Raw genomic sequence first — 18,735 nt, forward strand, 5'->3', positions numbered from 1 at the left:
TCAAGATTACCTTCAAGGCCATTACAAACACGTCATTGAGGTCGTGTAATAGGACTACGAGAAGCTAGATGTTGCTTCTGCAGAAAGACTTGGCAGGAATGTAGCCAGCTCTAAATGATTGCTGACAACGGTGTTCAAGAGAATGTACTGTCACATACAGACCGGGCTCCTGATGGGCACGTTTCATGCCGAGGGCGAAGACCCTCGCGTTCGGCGTATTGTTGTGGTGCATCGTACTGCATCTGCAGCAGCAGTGTAAGCAGCACTTGACACCACAGTGAGACAATTAACAGTTACAAATCGTTTACTTGAAGCAGAGCTCCGAGCCAGACGTTCTGTATCGTGCATTCCGCTGGCCCCAGACCACCGCCACTTGTGACTTCAGTGATGTTAAGCGCGAGCTCATTGGAGGGCAGGGTGGATGTTTGTTGTGTTTTCTGTTGAACTGTTTCTCCCACTGTGCCAGTGATGGCCGTGTGTCGGTTAGAAGAAAGGAAGCTGACGGCCCGCAACCAACCTGTCTGAGTGCTGGACGCGCTGGACCTGGACAACTGGCACACTCACGTGGTTATCTCATTCATCCTCACTGCAAATTTATAAGTCACTCTGGTGTTTCAACCTGTTGTGCTCTCATTCGTGAACAGCATTCCACGAGCATTTTCCAACATGATGACGCTCGCCCACATACCGCTCTTGTAATGCAATATTCTCTATAAAGTGTCGACATGTTTCTTTGGCCTTCTAGATAGTCATATCTGTCTCCAATCGAGCACATCTGGGCCATCAAAGAACGACAATTCCAGTGCCATCCGCAAACAGCATGAACCATCCTTCGTTCAAAAATGGTTCAAATGGTTCTGAGCACTATGGGACTTAACATCTGAGGTCATCACTCTCCTAGAACTTATAACTACTTAAACCTAACTAACCTAAGGACATCACACACATGCCCGAGGCAGGATTCGAACCTGCGACCGTAGCACTCGCGCGGTTCCGGATAGAAGCGCCTAGAACCGCCCGGCCACCGCGGCCGGCCATCCTTTGTTGAATGACCAAGCACTGTAGGCATGGAACTCAATTCCACTACTGTCTTCCGGCACGCCCATTTGAATGCTTTCATTAAACATTCTGAAGGCTACACCGGTTATTGAATGTATCTGTACTTCACATTTGCAATCTCACGCTTACATTAACCTGTGATTTTACACTGTTAATCAGTTAAATATGTTACTTAAACAAGCGTAGCCCCGAAATTTGCTCTGTCGATGTAGAACAATTAACATTTCATTGAAATAAACCTTATTACAGAATTGACTTGCACTGACGTGACTATACTCGTATATGTATTATGCAGTACCTCCCCTCTCGAAAATGACTAACGAACTGGCTGATACTCCAGTGCCGTAAATCATTATGGATGCAACCAGTATCACTTTACGATAATAATGAATGCGCGCACCGATACCATGCATCTTGAAACCCTGTACTGAATCGAGTTACATCCGCGGTAACATTATAACGTTAAGTAAATGACGATGAGGATTTGTTGCTGTGTTACTACAACATTATAAACTTTTGGTAATTACTCCATTAATCCCTACGAACGGTGAGCGCTGGAGTGAATGAGAGAAAGAACTTCGGCATCAACATTTAGTTCCAAAAAAAGTCGTTGCTTTCCATTTTCCGCCCGGCGAATGAATAAACTCGTGTTTACGGTAGAGCGTTCCGTTACGTGCAGCGGTCCGGACTCCACGGAAGGTTAGGAGAGCATGAGACCCACAACGGCGAGCGGTCTGCGGAGAAGACGCAGTAGGGGTGGGGTTGGAGGAGTGGGCGGGGGGCGGAGGGAGGCGCCGGACATGGCCGCCCTAAGCCTCTTAGGGGGCGGACGGCGGGGCCGGGCTTACACGGTTTGCCCACCGGCCAACAAAGGCAGCGCATCTGGTCCCGCCACAGGCCGGAGACCCGGAAACCGTCTCGGCGCATCGTCTGCGCATGCGCGTGGCCGGCAGTGGTTCGCGTCGCCTCCCTCGCAGCCTTAAGCCATAGGCTCAGGTCAGCAGAACTAGACCCACACGAACACTCGCAGAACGCAATTCGTTGGACGAAACTGGATCAGCAACGTCATTAATATACAGCTGCCAACCGTGGAGCAGCATACAGCGGTGTTCATGCTCTCTCCACTCACCGCTCATTCTGCAGTCCTCTACAGGGCGGCACGATGCTGATGCTGTGCCGCGGATAGAGCTGTTCACAGCTCTGCTCCATCCGCTCCCCGCCCCACACCACAAAAAAAAAATTGAATGCTGGAATTTATGAGGTGTGTTTAATGAAAATCAAGCGTTACTTAAAATTATTATTTACGGGGGCCTGCTGAAAAGTTTTTAATAACACAAACTAAATTAACATTCTACATTTTTATTCTTCAACACATTTATTTTTCGACATAGTCGCTCTGGAGAGGAAAACATTTCTGCCAACACCCCTCACCACTGCGTGAAAGACAAATGTGCCCGTGTGCTCCGTAGTCCAATCGGTGTATGTCATCCTCTCGTTGATTTTTATTTATTCAGTTACTGTTGCCATGAATAGAATCTTATACTTACACCAGTTTGTAATTTTCCCAGATGTTGTTGTTGTTGTGGTCTTCAGTCCTGAGACTGGTTTGATGCAGCTCTCCATGCTATTCTATCCTGCGCAAGCTTCTTCATCTCCCAGTACCTACTGCAGCCTACATCCTTTTGAATATGCTTGGTGTATTCATCTCTTGGTCTCCCTCTATGACTTTTACCCTCCACGCTGCCCTCCAATACTAAATTGGTGATCCCTTGATGCCTCAGAACATGTCCTGCCAACCGATCCCTTCTTCTAGTAAAGTTGTGCCACAAACTCCTCTTCTCCCCAACCATATTCAGTACCTCCACGTTAGTTATGTGATCTACTCATATAATCTTCAGAATTTTTCTGTAGCACCACAAAGCTTCTATTCTCTTCTTGTCCAAACTATTTATTGTCCATGTTTCACTTCCATACATGGCTACACTCTATACAAATACTTTCAGAAACGACTTCCTGACACGTAAGTCTATACTCGATATTAACAAATTTCTCTTGTTCAGAAACGCTTTCCTTGCCATTGCCAGTCTACATTTTATATCCTCTCTACTTCAACCAACATCAGTTATTTTTCTCCCCAAATAGCAAAACTCCTTTACTACTTCAAGTGTCTCATTTCCTAATCTAATTCCATCAGCATCACCCGACTTAATTCGACCACATCCCATTATCCTCGAATTTGCTTTTATTGATGTTCATCTTATATCCTCCTTTCAAGACACTGCCATTCCGTTCAACTGCTCTTCCAAGTCCTTTGCTGTCTCTGACAGAATTACGATGTCATCCGCGAATCTTAAAGTTGATGATGATTCTGTTCTAATTAGGGCTGATAAAGGTAGCTAAGTGACAATTATTTGCTGGTATGATTACCATAGTAACGTCGAAAATCTATTGGCCGTTTTGTTTCGGATCCAACAGAGGCCTTTGACAGAGTTCAAGAACTTATTTTGTTCATAATTCCGCCGCAGAAACTTAACAGTTTGGAAATCAGAAACCACCGTGCCTCTGCGCTAAGTGTGCAAATAAAAACTCACAAAATTGACCATCGTAGGAGATTAATTGTCAATTGTGATAATATCCCTGCCCAAAAGACCACTAAATGTAATCTTCAGGTATACAAAGACAGTATCACCTCTAGTATGATAAAAGAAAAAAAATAAGTTAAATATATTTAAATATATTTCAATTTTTATCTTATATATATATATATATATATATATATATATATATATATATATATATATATATATATATATTGTGTTTCATACTAGAATGTGGTGCTCCCATTTTGGCACAGCTTTGCAACAGGAAACACGAAAGCGATCGAAGACGTCCGTCTTCTGGTCGGCTCCTGGTCGTTGTCAGAAGGAGGCTAGTTTTTTCATTACGCAAACGTTTCTGTCATTTTGAAAAGAAGAACCCGGATTTCTGTACGTAATCAGTATGAATTTAATAATTACCTAAGGGACCTTTAATAGTGAACAATACAAGTTGCATTTGCAAATGAAATCATTAATAAATGGGGCACCTATGAGTTGTATAGAAGACAAGGAGCGGCCTTCTGTCTACGACCAAGATGCCGCAGTATTCTGTGCTGTAGTAAAAGCTGTTTGACATTTATAAACTAATATGACATGGAGGTAAAAAAATAAAGCAAAAGAAGAGAACAAGAAATCTGATAAACACTAAATATACTCAAATAATTCTCACAAGCAATTAGGGCTTATTTATAAACACTATGACTTACATAAATAATTTTCCGATTGTATGGTACGATCAGATTCCAGCCTGTCCTGTGCTTGCTGTTTGGTTCACGTTTTTGTTACAAATTACAGTCATAACTTTTCTCTTTCCTTCGAGACAATTCTTGTACCGTTCAACACCTTCATAACAATAACTTGCGGTTTTACAGTATCGAACATAAATTACTTGACTTTTAAAATAACTGTTGTCTGCACGTTGGCAAGACTGCTCACTTTTATGGTTTAAAGTCGACATTCTTTACGCTTTCACATTACAAGAAGAAGTACGACAAAATCTGAAGATCTACAGAGTTTTTTACTGTCATCTTTTATTTAGATCGAAGCGGAACGCTCAGTTCAGCTTGTGTTCAAATGTTTATTTCACTGCGCAATCGATGTATTAGCGTCCACGCTAGATGCGCATCTTTACAGTTACGTAAATTATATAAAACAAATGTCTTGCAAAGAATAGGTCTCATCTCATAAGTTGATTATTTAATATACAGCTAGGTGAATGCCTTTCCAAGGGTACTCACAGCTTTCATACGACGGAAATCCCAATAATATTACACACCTTTGAGGATGATTATTCTATACGTAATAGGAAACAGGTAGTTACCTACCTACAACGCACTTTTCTACCCGAAAACTGTAATCTACTCTCCCTAGCCGGCCGGTGTGCGGAGCGGTTCTAGGTGCTTCAGTCCGGAACCGCGCTGCTTGCACCGGTGGCAGGTTCGAAACCTGCCTCGGGCATGGATGTGTGTGATGTCTTTAGGTTAGTTAGGTTTAAGTAGCGCTAAGTCTAGGGGACTAACGACCTCAGATGGTAAGTCCCATAGTGCTTAGAACTATTTTTGAGCTCTCCATAGATATCACAAACCTGTACAGAAACGTACCTATGGCCGAAACCATTGCATTATACGTATAAATCCTTGATTGCAGAAGAGTTCTTCCTAATAGAGGAAGTCAACGGGACCACTCTCCTACTGGAAACATTAATTTCCAATAATTACTTTTCTTTTAACAATTTCTTTAACAAATACCACAACGGCCTCGGGAAGGGCGGTTGCCTCTCCGTTTTCTTGGCAGATTCGTTTGTCAGTGACGTCGAACCTGAATATTTTCTACGAAATTCACCCCTTACTGGAAACGTCATCCTGTACAAGAGACATGTGGGTGATATTTTGATCTACAAATCTTTAACATATTGCAGCGTGTCAGCAACTGTGAAATGTACAGCAAATAAACAATTTTTTTCAGCCTTCAGTTGCAAATGAGTTTTCGAGCCGCTTACGTGTCGTCCTGATTTTTGGCCGGCGTAGCTCCGTCTACATTCGCCTTAATGGTTTTAATTTTGACTGACATAATTTTATGATTATGCGTCTTTAATGTTTTAATTTTTACTCTGTGACATGGCCAGTGTTTGGCTCACAAAATAATTTAATTTTTTGTTCTGAAGAAGATTCCATTACTGGAATCGAAACCTAGGTAAACGATTAAAATTACCTTGCAACTGAAGGCTGAAAAAAATTGTTTATTTGCTGGATATTTTGATCATTTAAAATGTACTCAGAAAGAAATTTAACTAATTGAGAAGTTTAATTAGATGCACCAGAAGCTAATCCTAAATCGTGCAATAATGGACCAAGATGTAAACTTAAATTATCTTGATCTCTCTCTACAAATGAATGACGGTAAAATTACAATTGATATTTTGAAAAAGCCCTATACCATTGTTTCAACAGAACAGGCCTCTTTTAATCATCAGATGAGCTATAAACTCAACTGCTTCAACACGCACGTGTGATCTTCCTCCGTCTGAAGGCGATATCAATAAGGAACTAGTTAATCTGCGCTTTGCAGCACACAAAAACCATAAACCATTTATATGATGAATGGGAAAACGATGTAGTCTCCACTATTAATTCTTCGATTACGTACGTGGTCTGCGAAAGCACACGTGTTGCTATCCTATTTCTTCGGTGGTTTTGATACAATTTGGCCAAACTATTTCGGCATACTAATGTTGAAGTTCTTTTTTTTCGAAGGGCTCTCCCATGCAATACACGCTTCCCTGTAATGAGCAACTTAACGGAATTTATTCTTTAAATCACGTGTCCGCAAAATTTGGTGTACAGAATGTTACACTGAGCATATCGGTCAAATAGGGAGATCTTTCGCTTCTACGATTATCGAGCATGTACTAACAAAGAAAGGTCAGGAGAAAAAATTTTCCCCCTTTGTTGAGCACCTCAAATTTTTTGGCAATCGGCCCCAGATTAAGAAAACCTTAAAATCCTTCACGTGTCCAATAAACGCAACAAAAAAAAATTAATTTATTGGAAGAGTTTTAAATTTCTAAGCATGTCTTTTTCAAATTTCCGAATCTAACAATGAACAAGTCTTTTAAAAAGATCAAATATTTTTTGATAACTCGTGAGTTTCTTCTGTTCACTGAACATGCGTATTGCCTAAGTTAGGTAACCCTTGCACGCTTTAGTAGCTTTCATATTTCCTACTGCCATTACCTTTGATCATGCTTGTAGGTGAGGAAATGAAGCACTGATAATGGTTATCTGGCTGTTACCTCCAATTTCTGTTGAGCTCTTAATTACGTTCGACGCATAGGTTATCTTTAGAAAGAATTTTTATCGGTAAGTTCATTTGTGGTCCAATAATTTATGAGTTGATATCACCTCCTGAAACTCAAATGTGGCCCTGTGTTTCACAGTCAGACTGGTGTATATCTTTCTATTGTTACTTTTAATTTATTTATTATTGCTTTTAATAGCAGTTTGTATTTATACCATTTTGTAATTTGCCCCGATTGTCTGATGTTCCTAGAACAGGCGAAACACGTCTCATGTAAACGTGCAACAATGACTGTTTTTTCTGTTCTAAAGTCCTATCATCCTGTTCCTTCTTCTCGTCAATGTTTTCCATATGTTTCTGTCTTCGCTGATTTTGCGGAGAATTATTCCTTACCTTATCTTTCTACTTAATTTTCAACTCATTTCTAAAGCACCACGTCTCAAACGCTTTGAGAAGTATGTTAGACACTAATAGATTTCGTAATCCCGGGAACGACCCTTTGCCTGCGCAAGTCTGCTTTTCATCTTCTCCTTGTTTTGTAAGTCAAATGTTATTGTGATTCACGCTATCAGAATTCCTTTAGTCTATTTCGTGTTCATCAGTTTGATGTTTATTGTGTTTTTTGTTAATCCCACTGCTCGTACACGCCATTACTTTCGACTTCATTGGTTTGCCTTGTAACGCCGGAAATGCATATCCTAATATTTCCATCTATTGTACTATGAATTTTTTCCTTATTTTGTTACCTGAAGATATGAAATTTCTTTGTCTTTATATATTCTAATTGTTTTACTATTTGTATATATATATATATATATATATATATATATATACACTCTCATATATATATATATATATATATATATATATATGCATTTATGTCAATGTATAATTCGTTTGTTTTGTAAATATTATTGGTAGTTTTACGCTGGGTGTTGCCTAGGGAAAACTATGCTATCGAACGAATACATCGATAGGTCGTGTGAAGAACCAAAGTGTTTCGGATCTTTGGTAGTGTGAACGCGGCCGCGTGGAGCGCGGGCAGAGGGGGGTCTGGCTGGAGTAGGGCGGTGGAGCAGGTGTGTCGTGTGACGCTCTCGCGAGTTGCCGCGCTTTCGGGGTTTGGCAGCATGTACACTCTTTGACATAAAACTCGACCGGCGGCCGGCCGCTTCAGAGGCTAAGTCCGCGCCGATCGCGACATGGGACAATAAAACTGGCCAACTCGATAATTCTCTAAATCCGCTTATCTGCACAATCTGGCAACACTGCAGACTGCGGCACTTCCTGGAGGACAACTTGTCCCATGATAGAGAAACACTAGGCTGATTACGCCTGTGGTCTAGCGGTAGCGTGCGCTGTTTCTGTTCGTAATGTCAGTGGATCGAGAGCAGCTGGCATAAATTATTTTTAAAGCCTTTTCTGTCTGAATGCTGAAGACGTGAATGTAATGGTAGCGCAGATTCAATCTATTTCGCTTTCTGACACACCGATATCAAAATTTTATCCAGTAACGATATTGCGGCAGATTTCCTGCAGACTGTCCTCCTCTGGACGCCGTATGCGGCAAAGCTCCGGGATCCATTTGCTGGCTACCGGCAGCGGCCGTGGCGACAGCAGCGGCGCTGCAGTCCCCCGTTCTTTATCGAAAGCGCCTGCTCCCGCTCATCGCTTTTGATGATTTAAAACGCTTTATTATCAAATGTTGCTCCACAGAAAATTTCTACGATTCCCATTCACGCTCAAAAGCAACGGAGACAGACGCCCTGATTAGTAGGCGGGTATTATATTACATTAATCGGCAAGAGCTGAGTATGGCCCGAAATTAATTTTTATAGACTGGGACGAAATTAAACCACCTCGCTACATTCGATGAATTTATAAATGCTTCATACCTCGTTTCTTTTCCATTCAAACTCAATTATTTGTGCAACTTTTGGTCAATGTTCCGATGTTTTCGTCAAGCCGGGGTGAGCGTCTGTGGTGTAAAGTGTATTACAGCTCTTGTTTCATTCCTTATGGTAACTCTATGCGATAAACTGTGTGAATACCTTGCAATGCATGCTCTGTAGCAGTGCAGGAACACTGCACATTTGGAGTTCCATGTATGGGTTCATGAAGTATTTAATGTTGATCGGAAGTAATACTTAAGGTCATCAGATTTAGACCAGAAAAATTTGTCGTTTTGGAGGTTTCAGAGAACGGAAAGGAATTGCTAACGCCGGTGTTAGAAAACGTCTACAGTTAAATGCTACTGCAAAAGTTTAGAAGAGGGGAACTATATTAATCAACATGTGCACTTCATAAACAACCTTCTGACATGTTAGACCTATATGACGAACAAAACTCAAATTTATATCGTTGACAGTCACTTTGAATCTTTTCAGGATCTATTTTACAGTGAAGCACCCTGGCATTTGCAAAGCAGACATCCATGATATTAACTTAATTTACTAAGTCGAATCGGACGAAGATTGATGTTTAAAGGCATTCTTCAGATTTCGTATAAAGAATTTTTACTAGCCGTTTGCAACTCCATTAATTAAAATGGAAAATAAAAGGTTGTAGTCAGCGGTTTCCACCGAGATTGGAACTGCTGTGTCATACAGTACGACCACCGCAACGCACAAGGGAACCTCTTTTTTTTAATTTTGCTTTTTTTCTTTTACTTTTTTTGACGATTAACCCTTTTCTTCTCTCTTATTTTAAAGCCCCTTAGAAAAATGGCATTAAAAAAAGAAACTAAGTGCCACCGCCACTTTTCATCCTATAACAAAAAAAAAAAAAAAAAAAATCTGGTCCACTTCAGGCGTTGGCTCCTGGCTAAACCTACCCCAAGAGCTGCCTATATACCAGGGGAAATATGGGAATTCAAGGTTAGGGCTATCATTACAAACAAAACAAAATCTTCCTTTTTCTGAATTTTTGTTTTGTTTATTTTTGTTGTGTAATTGATCAGACGCCTTCTGCGCCCCGCTGGTAATATGTTGAGTCACGTCTTCTTGAAATTGGTGTGTTCTGTTCAGTAGTTCAGAAATGTTCATTGGTTCAAAATGGAAACCTTCTTCACTCTTGGCTTAACACATTCCAGCTGCGAGGCGGGTCGTGGAAAGCACTCCCAAGGAAGTTAGAGAAAAATTGTCTGTATTTTGGATGGCGGACAACGACATAATGACGGTCGTTGAGGTATGTCCAAAAATCGAGTACAGAGTCTACAGTTTGTCCAACTAGATAGTGAATGGCATGTCCGCGAATCCAATTCACAGCATTGGTCTTTGTCCAAGGAAAATAGTCACATCCCAGAACTAATAATGAAAGGGGAGTATTCCGATTCAGAATGTCCCGCGTTAGGAAAGCCACAATATGACGAATAACCTCTGAGCTAACGACACACTGGCGACCACAGACGGACTATAGTCACTGCGATGTTGCCTGAGCCTCAAAACGCAACCTTAAAACACACAAACAGGTGTTACTTATGTGAAGAACGCCGTTCTTGGAGTCCAGAAATTAATTATACTTTCTAAGTGTCTCATCTTACAGTGGATTCTACCGTACGAGTCTTCGATGTGGAAAATGAATGTCAAGTAAATTTAGCGAGGTAACGCCGGCCTACACCCGGAAGTAAATGCACTATCAGAGTGTTGACAAATACTTGCTACGACGCTGCCATTTCTCGGTTCTCTTACGAGGCAGCTCTTCAGCGAAATGCTTGCCGTGGTTCTCCGATATGGTCCTTCAGAGTGGAGACGCGCGCGCACGTTTGGTTTTTATGCGGAGTTCTCCCCTGATGGTTTCTGACGTCGCCTTGTGGGCTATGTCTACATTTGAGACATTCAATTATCATTAATCCAGAATGATACAAGTTTCAGCTTCCGGCGTGGAAGAAGGCTGTTGACGCCGACATTATATCATTTCAACGTAGGGAAAGCAAAACGGGTCATTCAATGTTTCTCATACAACATAAAGCATGTGAGATAATTTTCCATAACGTTCATAATCATCTAAAAATACAAACGAAGTAAAAATACATTTGCAGCTTATTCAATTTGAATATAATGTAAGATACCAAACGCTTTGCACCTCGATGCCGAATTTGTCCACGTGCAATCTTTTTACAGCATACAAAAAGAATGTCAAATTACCACGAGAATGAAGAAATATGTTGGTACGGATGGAAGCAAGAAGAGACGCAGTCAACAAATATTCGATTCCTCATGGCATTCATTTCATTTGAGACGTAAGAAGAGTTAAAGCGGGATATTACTTTCGTTAACACGAAAGATATGCCGCACATATTGATAACGAGGAAGTCTGCGTCTTCATACGTCCGAAATTAGCAGCTGTCTGCTACTGTGGCAAAGTCCGTACTACACTTTCGATTCCGCAGCACCATTTTATCTGGTAACACTGTGTAGTTGCAGAGTTGTGCCAGCATGTCTGTCCTCACACTGTCAGCTTTATGTATCTCACTTCTCCTGTAGTGTTGATCACGAGGAGCAGAAGTAAATGAGTGTATTCTGCATGACGTAACATTCAGTATTCCCTTCTTTCATAGCCACTCTTCATGTGCATCGATACCAAATAGGAATGTGAAAACTCTTGCGAGTGAGAGAATGACAATAATAATCGTAACAAGAACAATCAAATAATGAATGATGTTTATTCCAACGCAGAACGAGAATGGCTTTAAATATAAAAATCTATATCTATATCCATATCTATTGATCTTTGAGTTGGCACAATGCAAACATATTCTTAGCATTTAGTTACTGAATTTAGTTCGGGATGTTTGCAGAGAAAAGGAAAAGTCGGTACTTCTCGCTAGTGTAATATAATGTGAACCAGCAACTACCCTTTCCTTAGAACATGACTGAAGCAGGTCCCCAAGTAGGTACCAAGGCACTGCTGCATTCTGTTCCCTGACATTGCTCTGATGACGGTTAATGCAGATAGTTCCAATTATGAAATACAAAACGTATTGCAGGTTAGTTCCTAGGATAGTAACATTAAATTTGCGTTGTAGACGGCACACGAACGTGACGACTATCCATATTACTCAACAATATAAAAAGACAATATTATGGGAATTTAGCAGGATTACTCAACTTGAAGTCTGAAATTGGTTGACTGACCGCACAGGTACTAAACGTCGTCAAGAGTATACGATGTCCTAATCGCATTAGGAATATGAAGATCGTCTTCGACAGCTCGCAAGTTTCACATTGCTATCTCCACCCTACTCCAGACAGCACTCGGTGGAGTTGCACTAAGTTGCCGATGCAATGTAAGGCCTTCAAACCGACAACAGACCACATATTGAAAAATACAAGCGAGTTCTCTTGCAGCGTAAGCTTATTGTAACTAATCTAAAATTTTATTGGACAGGAACATTGTCCTATTCAAAAAAAGCTGTCCAGCAGGTCCTCTAATCGCTCCTTGGTACAGTCGTTTGACTATTGAAAATGGTTCCAACAAGTCACCACTAGAAAACACTGCTCTGTACCGCAATAACTCAAGATGTAAAGTAATACCACGATACTACAAATATCAGGGAACACCATTATCACAGATAAGACTGTCCTTAAGGCTTGTAAGCTCACATTTATTACAATAAATGACATACCTGAAATGTTACCACTCTCATCATTACGTCAGATTGGTAATGCACGTAGTAAGTTCGTCGTATTCATGATTTCCTCTTCAAAGTAACATACCGTACTTATTATTTAACACAAAATGACATTAAAAATTTAAGTTATTTACGAGCAGCTAGTTGAGAATATGTATGAACTTCAAATGACACGACGAACCGTCTTCTTCCGCATATGGATTCAAATCCAGCTCATGCAGACTAAGCAAAGATTTCGTTACTGACGGAAACTAACAGTCATTCCTGATTAAGCATGCAGTGAGTGATATACCTCGATTTTAGACAGTATCAGTTAGCAAATATCAACTTTAAATTGCATAACGCAAACATGTTTAACAGACGCGAATTCCTACCCATCATCTATTGTCCCTGTTAACGAACTACGAGAGATGTTAAATATTGCTTCTTCACAAGTAACTTACTTGAAATGCCGTGAGGTAAAGCTTTGTGTTGGACACGGATTCGAACCCAGAACCTAATCGGATTGCTATGGAAGCACAGTCAAATGTGACATATCGGATTTTAGCGGCAGTAGCTAGATGTTTTAACTGAAATGACGAGACGAAACATTAATTTTTTCCTTCCCAGGACTCCTACCCGGCACCTATCGCTGTTATATTCTAGAGAAAACGAACGTTAAATATGGGTTTGTTGCGCCAGCAGTGATATGTGAGCATCTTTGAACTAGAAATAATATGACGAAGAGTTCAGCACTCACTGGGAATAGAGCCCCACCCATATCGTTGTTGACTACACACAAAGAGACGTCAGCTACCGAATTTTTCTGCACCAGCTGCTCAGAATATGATCTTGAACTTACAGTCATCTCGCTAATAGTTCTGTGTCTCACTGGGAGTTAAAAACGTCAGATATCGTTAGAGTTGACAACGAATGAAAATACATTAAAAATCAAAATCCTTATCCACCAGCAGATAGGTGTTCTCATACTAGAGCTTGATAATACATAATTAAATCTTTAGTGCCGGGCCAGGATTCGATCCCATTCACGCGTAATATGTGGAGATGTTAAGGAATCTGCAGTTTTGTAGCCGAGCTGTATTGTCAGGAAGGGATCAAATTCCGCGTTAAGGGCGGTCTGAGTTGCATTCCCAGTTCAGAACCAATTTTATCGACATACAGAAGCTCAGATAAAAGATGGAATAAGTGTCCTGTGACAATACATTGCGTTTGTTTCGTCACTTGAAATAAATAACTAGTATAAGAAAGGTTACTGGTGATAGAGTTTCTACATGTCGCCACTCCAGACTTTATTGTGGTTCAACCTACCGTCTACTTGGTAGAGAAGGAAAATCATCTTTAATGTGAATTTTCTGACCACACTGCCATTACATCTCCTTCACTTGGTGTAGCCAGGAGAAAATGGACTCTGTCTCTCCCTATCTAAAATCATTGACAGAAGTGGGAATCCAACCCAGACCATAGGTATAACAACCTACCATCTGTCCAAAGACCACGAAATCCTCTTCTCTCAGCCGGCCGCGGTGGTCTAGCGGTTCAGGCGCTCAGTCCGGAACCGCGGGATTGCTACGGTCGCAGGTTCGAATCCTGCCTCGGGCATGGATGTGTGTGATGTCCTTAGGTAAGTTAGGTTTAAGTAGTTCTAAGTTCTAGGGGACTGATGACCACAGATGTTAAGTCCCATAGTGCTCAGAGCCATTTGAACCTCTTCTCTCATTTTTCTATCGTAACGCCATTGCGCCACACTGGATGAGAATTCTGACACACAGGCGTCCTGTAGTAATTTGCACCATGTTCAATAAATTCATTTACTTGATTGACCGAATCACCATGAACTAGCTGCCTCGGCTACCCAGTGCATACATTCCACTCCATATTTTGTAATCACCGAAATAAAATCACGTAACTGCCACCTGCACACAACTGCCAACAGTGTAGGATGCAGAAGTTTAAATAGGAAGTGTTCCTTTCCACTTGAGCTATCCTATTGCGCTATCTGTTTGTAGAAAACGTCGTTCAGTAAAAAAAAAGAAAAGCTGTAACTGTTTGTCTCTCAGAAGTCAAGACCTGGCCATATGCATAATCTCACAGTGCTATGGAATCCAAATGTTCTGGAGGAATAGTTGTCGAGCTCTGGAGCTGTTGTAGCTACGTGTCAGCTAGTAGCGTAGATAAGATGTCGCGAGTTCGAATACATTCAGTGCTACAATTTTTAAAACGCAATTCTGCTGCCTGCTGAAGTTGTCAGTCTAATGGAACTTTGAACATACTTCCCTTCACTTCTCAACCCAAAGTAGTCGCATGTGGAGAAAGGGCTAACTACTGTGACATTTGGTTCTGTTCAGGTTTAATAGACAGCAGGCAGCAGATGCATCTCGAAGATGTGTAGGGAGAGCGCATCGTGCCATAATATGTCAGAAAAGTATTTTCTACATTAGCTGTCGTGTGGTAGTGAGATTTTATTCTTCTTCAAACTTTGTTTGACAGCTTTAACTCAGAACAAGTTTTCTACATGCATGTAATCAATAAACTGCACGTGCATTGTCATACTGTCATAGATAACATCAGAGAATTCGCATATATCGTTGATGATTAATTTCTCTCTCATGTTTACTATTGTTTTAACAACACTAAAGGAAACCTTACGAAAATTGTGCACTGTATTATAAGAAATGAAATAAAACTAACCACGATAACCTTACGACGAAAGTATGTTTTAATAAAACCGAGTATCTGCACACAAATGTGCCTCTATCGACACGAATTAGTAAAATACTACTCACTTAGATTTTGATTGGGTCTGTGTTTCATTGGTATGCTGTGTCGTACTCAAGAGGTATGCAAATGTGGCATTTCATAAATATAGTTACGTATTCCTAGAAACCCAAAATTCGCTTGTCAGCAGCGGAAAGAGGCGTTACCTGTTGTGCAGCATTGTAAGTTTTTCAACATTGCACTATGAGCCGAAAGTATTTTCTTGCGATTTCCTTATTGATGTTTGATCCGACTCCTTGTAGCTCTTTCACAGAAGGGATAAAAACATTGCAGTCAGTGAGACTGGAACTGCAAACCATAACAGACGCTTTTCCACAGGTCAGCACGTTACCACAGAGCTGGCGAAGAGGTATGGGGCTGAACGTCCTCTTACGACGGCAAAAGTGCCTAGAACTCGTAAACCGCTATTTAAAGGTCGAGATTAGTTGCGATTTCCACCTGCAACGACTTTCCTGGGCTGAAAACCGTAAATTTACAATCTTTTGTTACCCTTCAAGCGATAATAACTCAGATTATTCAATGGAAATGACAGGTACAATCAAGTGAACTTTGACGCTTAATTCCGAGCACACCAGGAAGTAACTCGTCGATCACAGAGTTGCCAAACATACGTTGCCTTGTTGCCAAATCTCAGTTACAGTACCAGCAGGAAGAAGACGAACCGATGTGATCCTACAGCGGGCTGGGAAGTGACCATAGCTGGTGTCTCCAAGTCGCGGCTGCTACGGCCTGGAATACGTAATGCGTCTGACTCGCTTACTGTAACTAGGTTTAGGGACTGGAGCGTAGTTACTAATAGTACTCAGAACTGACTGCAAACTAAGCATCATAAATCAGTAACTCTCATTGTTGTTTTTATATTTCTTTAGTAAGTGTACTCAAAACTAAGAAACTCATTCACAGGCGTTTTCGTGCCTCGCCGATAGTCGAACACAACAAAAAAATAAAAATAAAAAAGAATGTGTATGTGTGTGTGTGTGTGTGGTAGTGTTTCTGCCTCTTAGAAGCAAATGCCTGAACTCACGAAATGCACCTGTGATACTTCGTTCCACCAGACCATTGTGGCCACATTTCCCAGCCCCTGGGGGCTGCTGTAACGGATGATGTGCTTAGCTTACAAAATTAATCACGGTGGAAAAAATGCGAGTCTATTAAATGGTTAAGTAGAAGCAAGCTTCTGACTCAGAGATTATGCTATTCTCATGTCAGCAGGATGTAAAGACTCTTCCAGGCATCATAGGCTGGATGTGAAGCCCTTTTTGATTTTTCACAAATTCAGCAAATTTCTTAGTTCGAGAAAATCCACTGTGAAGTGTGAAGTTGCCAGATAATTCGATTATTACTGTTATTATTACTATCATTTTAATCATACCGCTGCTGGAACACAAGTGCTTGGTGACTATAGAAGTAGTTTCCCAAGCACAGGTTCTTTCCCTGTCTACGGAATCCTTTTCATGTTAATATCAAACATCAGCAATTACTCTTAGATTACATTAAAACTAAAGTAATTGACGAAGACGTTACTTGATGACAAAAATGCGCTGCCTTTCGTCATTTACTTGCACCTAGAAATGGCTATCGAGTACTGACAAACCAAAAGGCAAGAGATCTTACTGCCTTCCGATATACGTTGCTGTCAGTTCTTCCGCATGATTTGGTCGACATGACCTGTTTCAAGTTGTGTATGACAGACAATGTTTTAGAAAATCTATTGTTTTCCTTTGAAATAAACAGAAGTATTTTCATTCTAAGCTGTCCAAGTACAAAATTTTCGCAATATTAGTTCAAATTTAATATTCGCTTTTATAATGTAGGAAAGTATTTCACAGTTGCAAAACTCGCATCCGAAACATTGACCTGACCATAAATTCTAGCTCAGAATGACACCAGTTTAAATAACCTCATGTAGCGAAGACTGTTTGCCAGTGCTTTTTCTCACCGGAAAATACGCAATCCACTCATTTGGCTCCATAAGTACACTGTAACAGTAATTTCTGTCTGAAATTTGTCAGTAAGCTTTTGCCTTCCAACAGGCGAAATACGGCAGAGTGCGGCCGGTAAACAATTCACAAATCACGAGTTAGTGCCGATAAGACGATTTCTTTAAACATTATGGAAGCTGAGGGAATTTAGTTTCTGCTTAAGTCGTCTTAAGCAGCAACGTTCACAGATATCTCAAATAGGAAAAAGCTCATTATCCAGGTACGAAGGTTGTGAAACAAACTTCCCACAGTTTGTGTCAGGTTGATCTTTTCGTCTGATAACACTGCTTAAGTATTTTGTCTAAGAGGTATTACAAGTAGTGTTCCTGTAGCTATGGGAATCATTGGTTGAAAACGAGTTTAACACCAATTGGTACAGTACTGCTAAATATTCAAAATTATTATCAACCTAAGTCTGAGTTCATCCACAAACTGAGGCGTATTTATAATATTGAAGCTAGACTGTGTATCCTTGTCTTCCTTGAGTGGTCATTGGAAGGCGTTTACACACACGTATACAATACTATGAATACTTCGAACGCTATGGTTAACGTTGCTCTCATAAACTACTTTTGTTTTTTTAATTCTTCTGGGTCTTCAGCGTTCAATATGTGTTGTAGATACAGTCTTAGACCAAAAAATTGACCGCCGAGTCGTTCACGTAAGGTGGACAATACAGTCGTGCTCCTCTCAGAATTCTATGTCTGGCAACATGCTCGATCTGGCAACATGTTGACTGCGGCACTTCCCAGAGGAAGTCTTGACTCCAGTCTTAGTACATTACTCTTCACTACGACCGTAGTCTTGAGGTAAAACGCGAGACCAGCTAATATTATATAGTAGATTCGCTTGAATTACACTCGTAGCTTCAGCACCGAGATGAAATGGGCGATAAAAATTTTGTCGATATGTGCTTTCGGTCGCCAGACGTCATATTAGCTGGTCTCGCGTTATACCTCAAGACTACAGTCGTGTTCCAGCAGCGGTATGAATTAAATGATAGTAATAATAACAGTAATAATCGAATTATCCGTCAACTTCACACTTCACAGTGGATTTTCTCGAACTAAGAAATTTGCTGAATTTGTGAAAAATCAAAATGGTTTCACATCCAGCCTATGATGCCTAGAAGAGTCTTTACATCCTGCTGACATGATAATAGCATAATCTCTGCGTCAGAAGCTTGCTTCTACTTAACCATTTAATAGACTCGCATTTTTTCCACCGTGATTAATTTTGTAAGCTAAGCACATCATCCGTTACAGCACCCTCCAGGGGCTGGGAAATGTGGCCACAATGGTCTGGTGGAACGAATTATCACAGGTGCAATTCGTGAGTTCAGGCATTTGCGCCCGCATCTCGTGATCGTGCGGTAACGTTCTCGCTTCCCACG

The sequence above is a fragment of the Schistocerca serialis genome, chromosome 2 (assembly GCF_023864345.2).
Source record: "Schistocerca serialis cubense isolate TAMUIC-IGC-003099 chromosome 2, iqSchSeri2.2, whole genome shotgun sequence".
Classification (NCBI taxonomy): Eukaryota; Metazoa; Arthropoda; class Insecta; order Orthoptera; family Acrididae; genus Schistocerca; species Schistocerca serialis.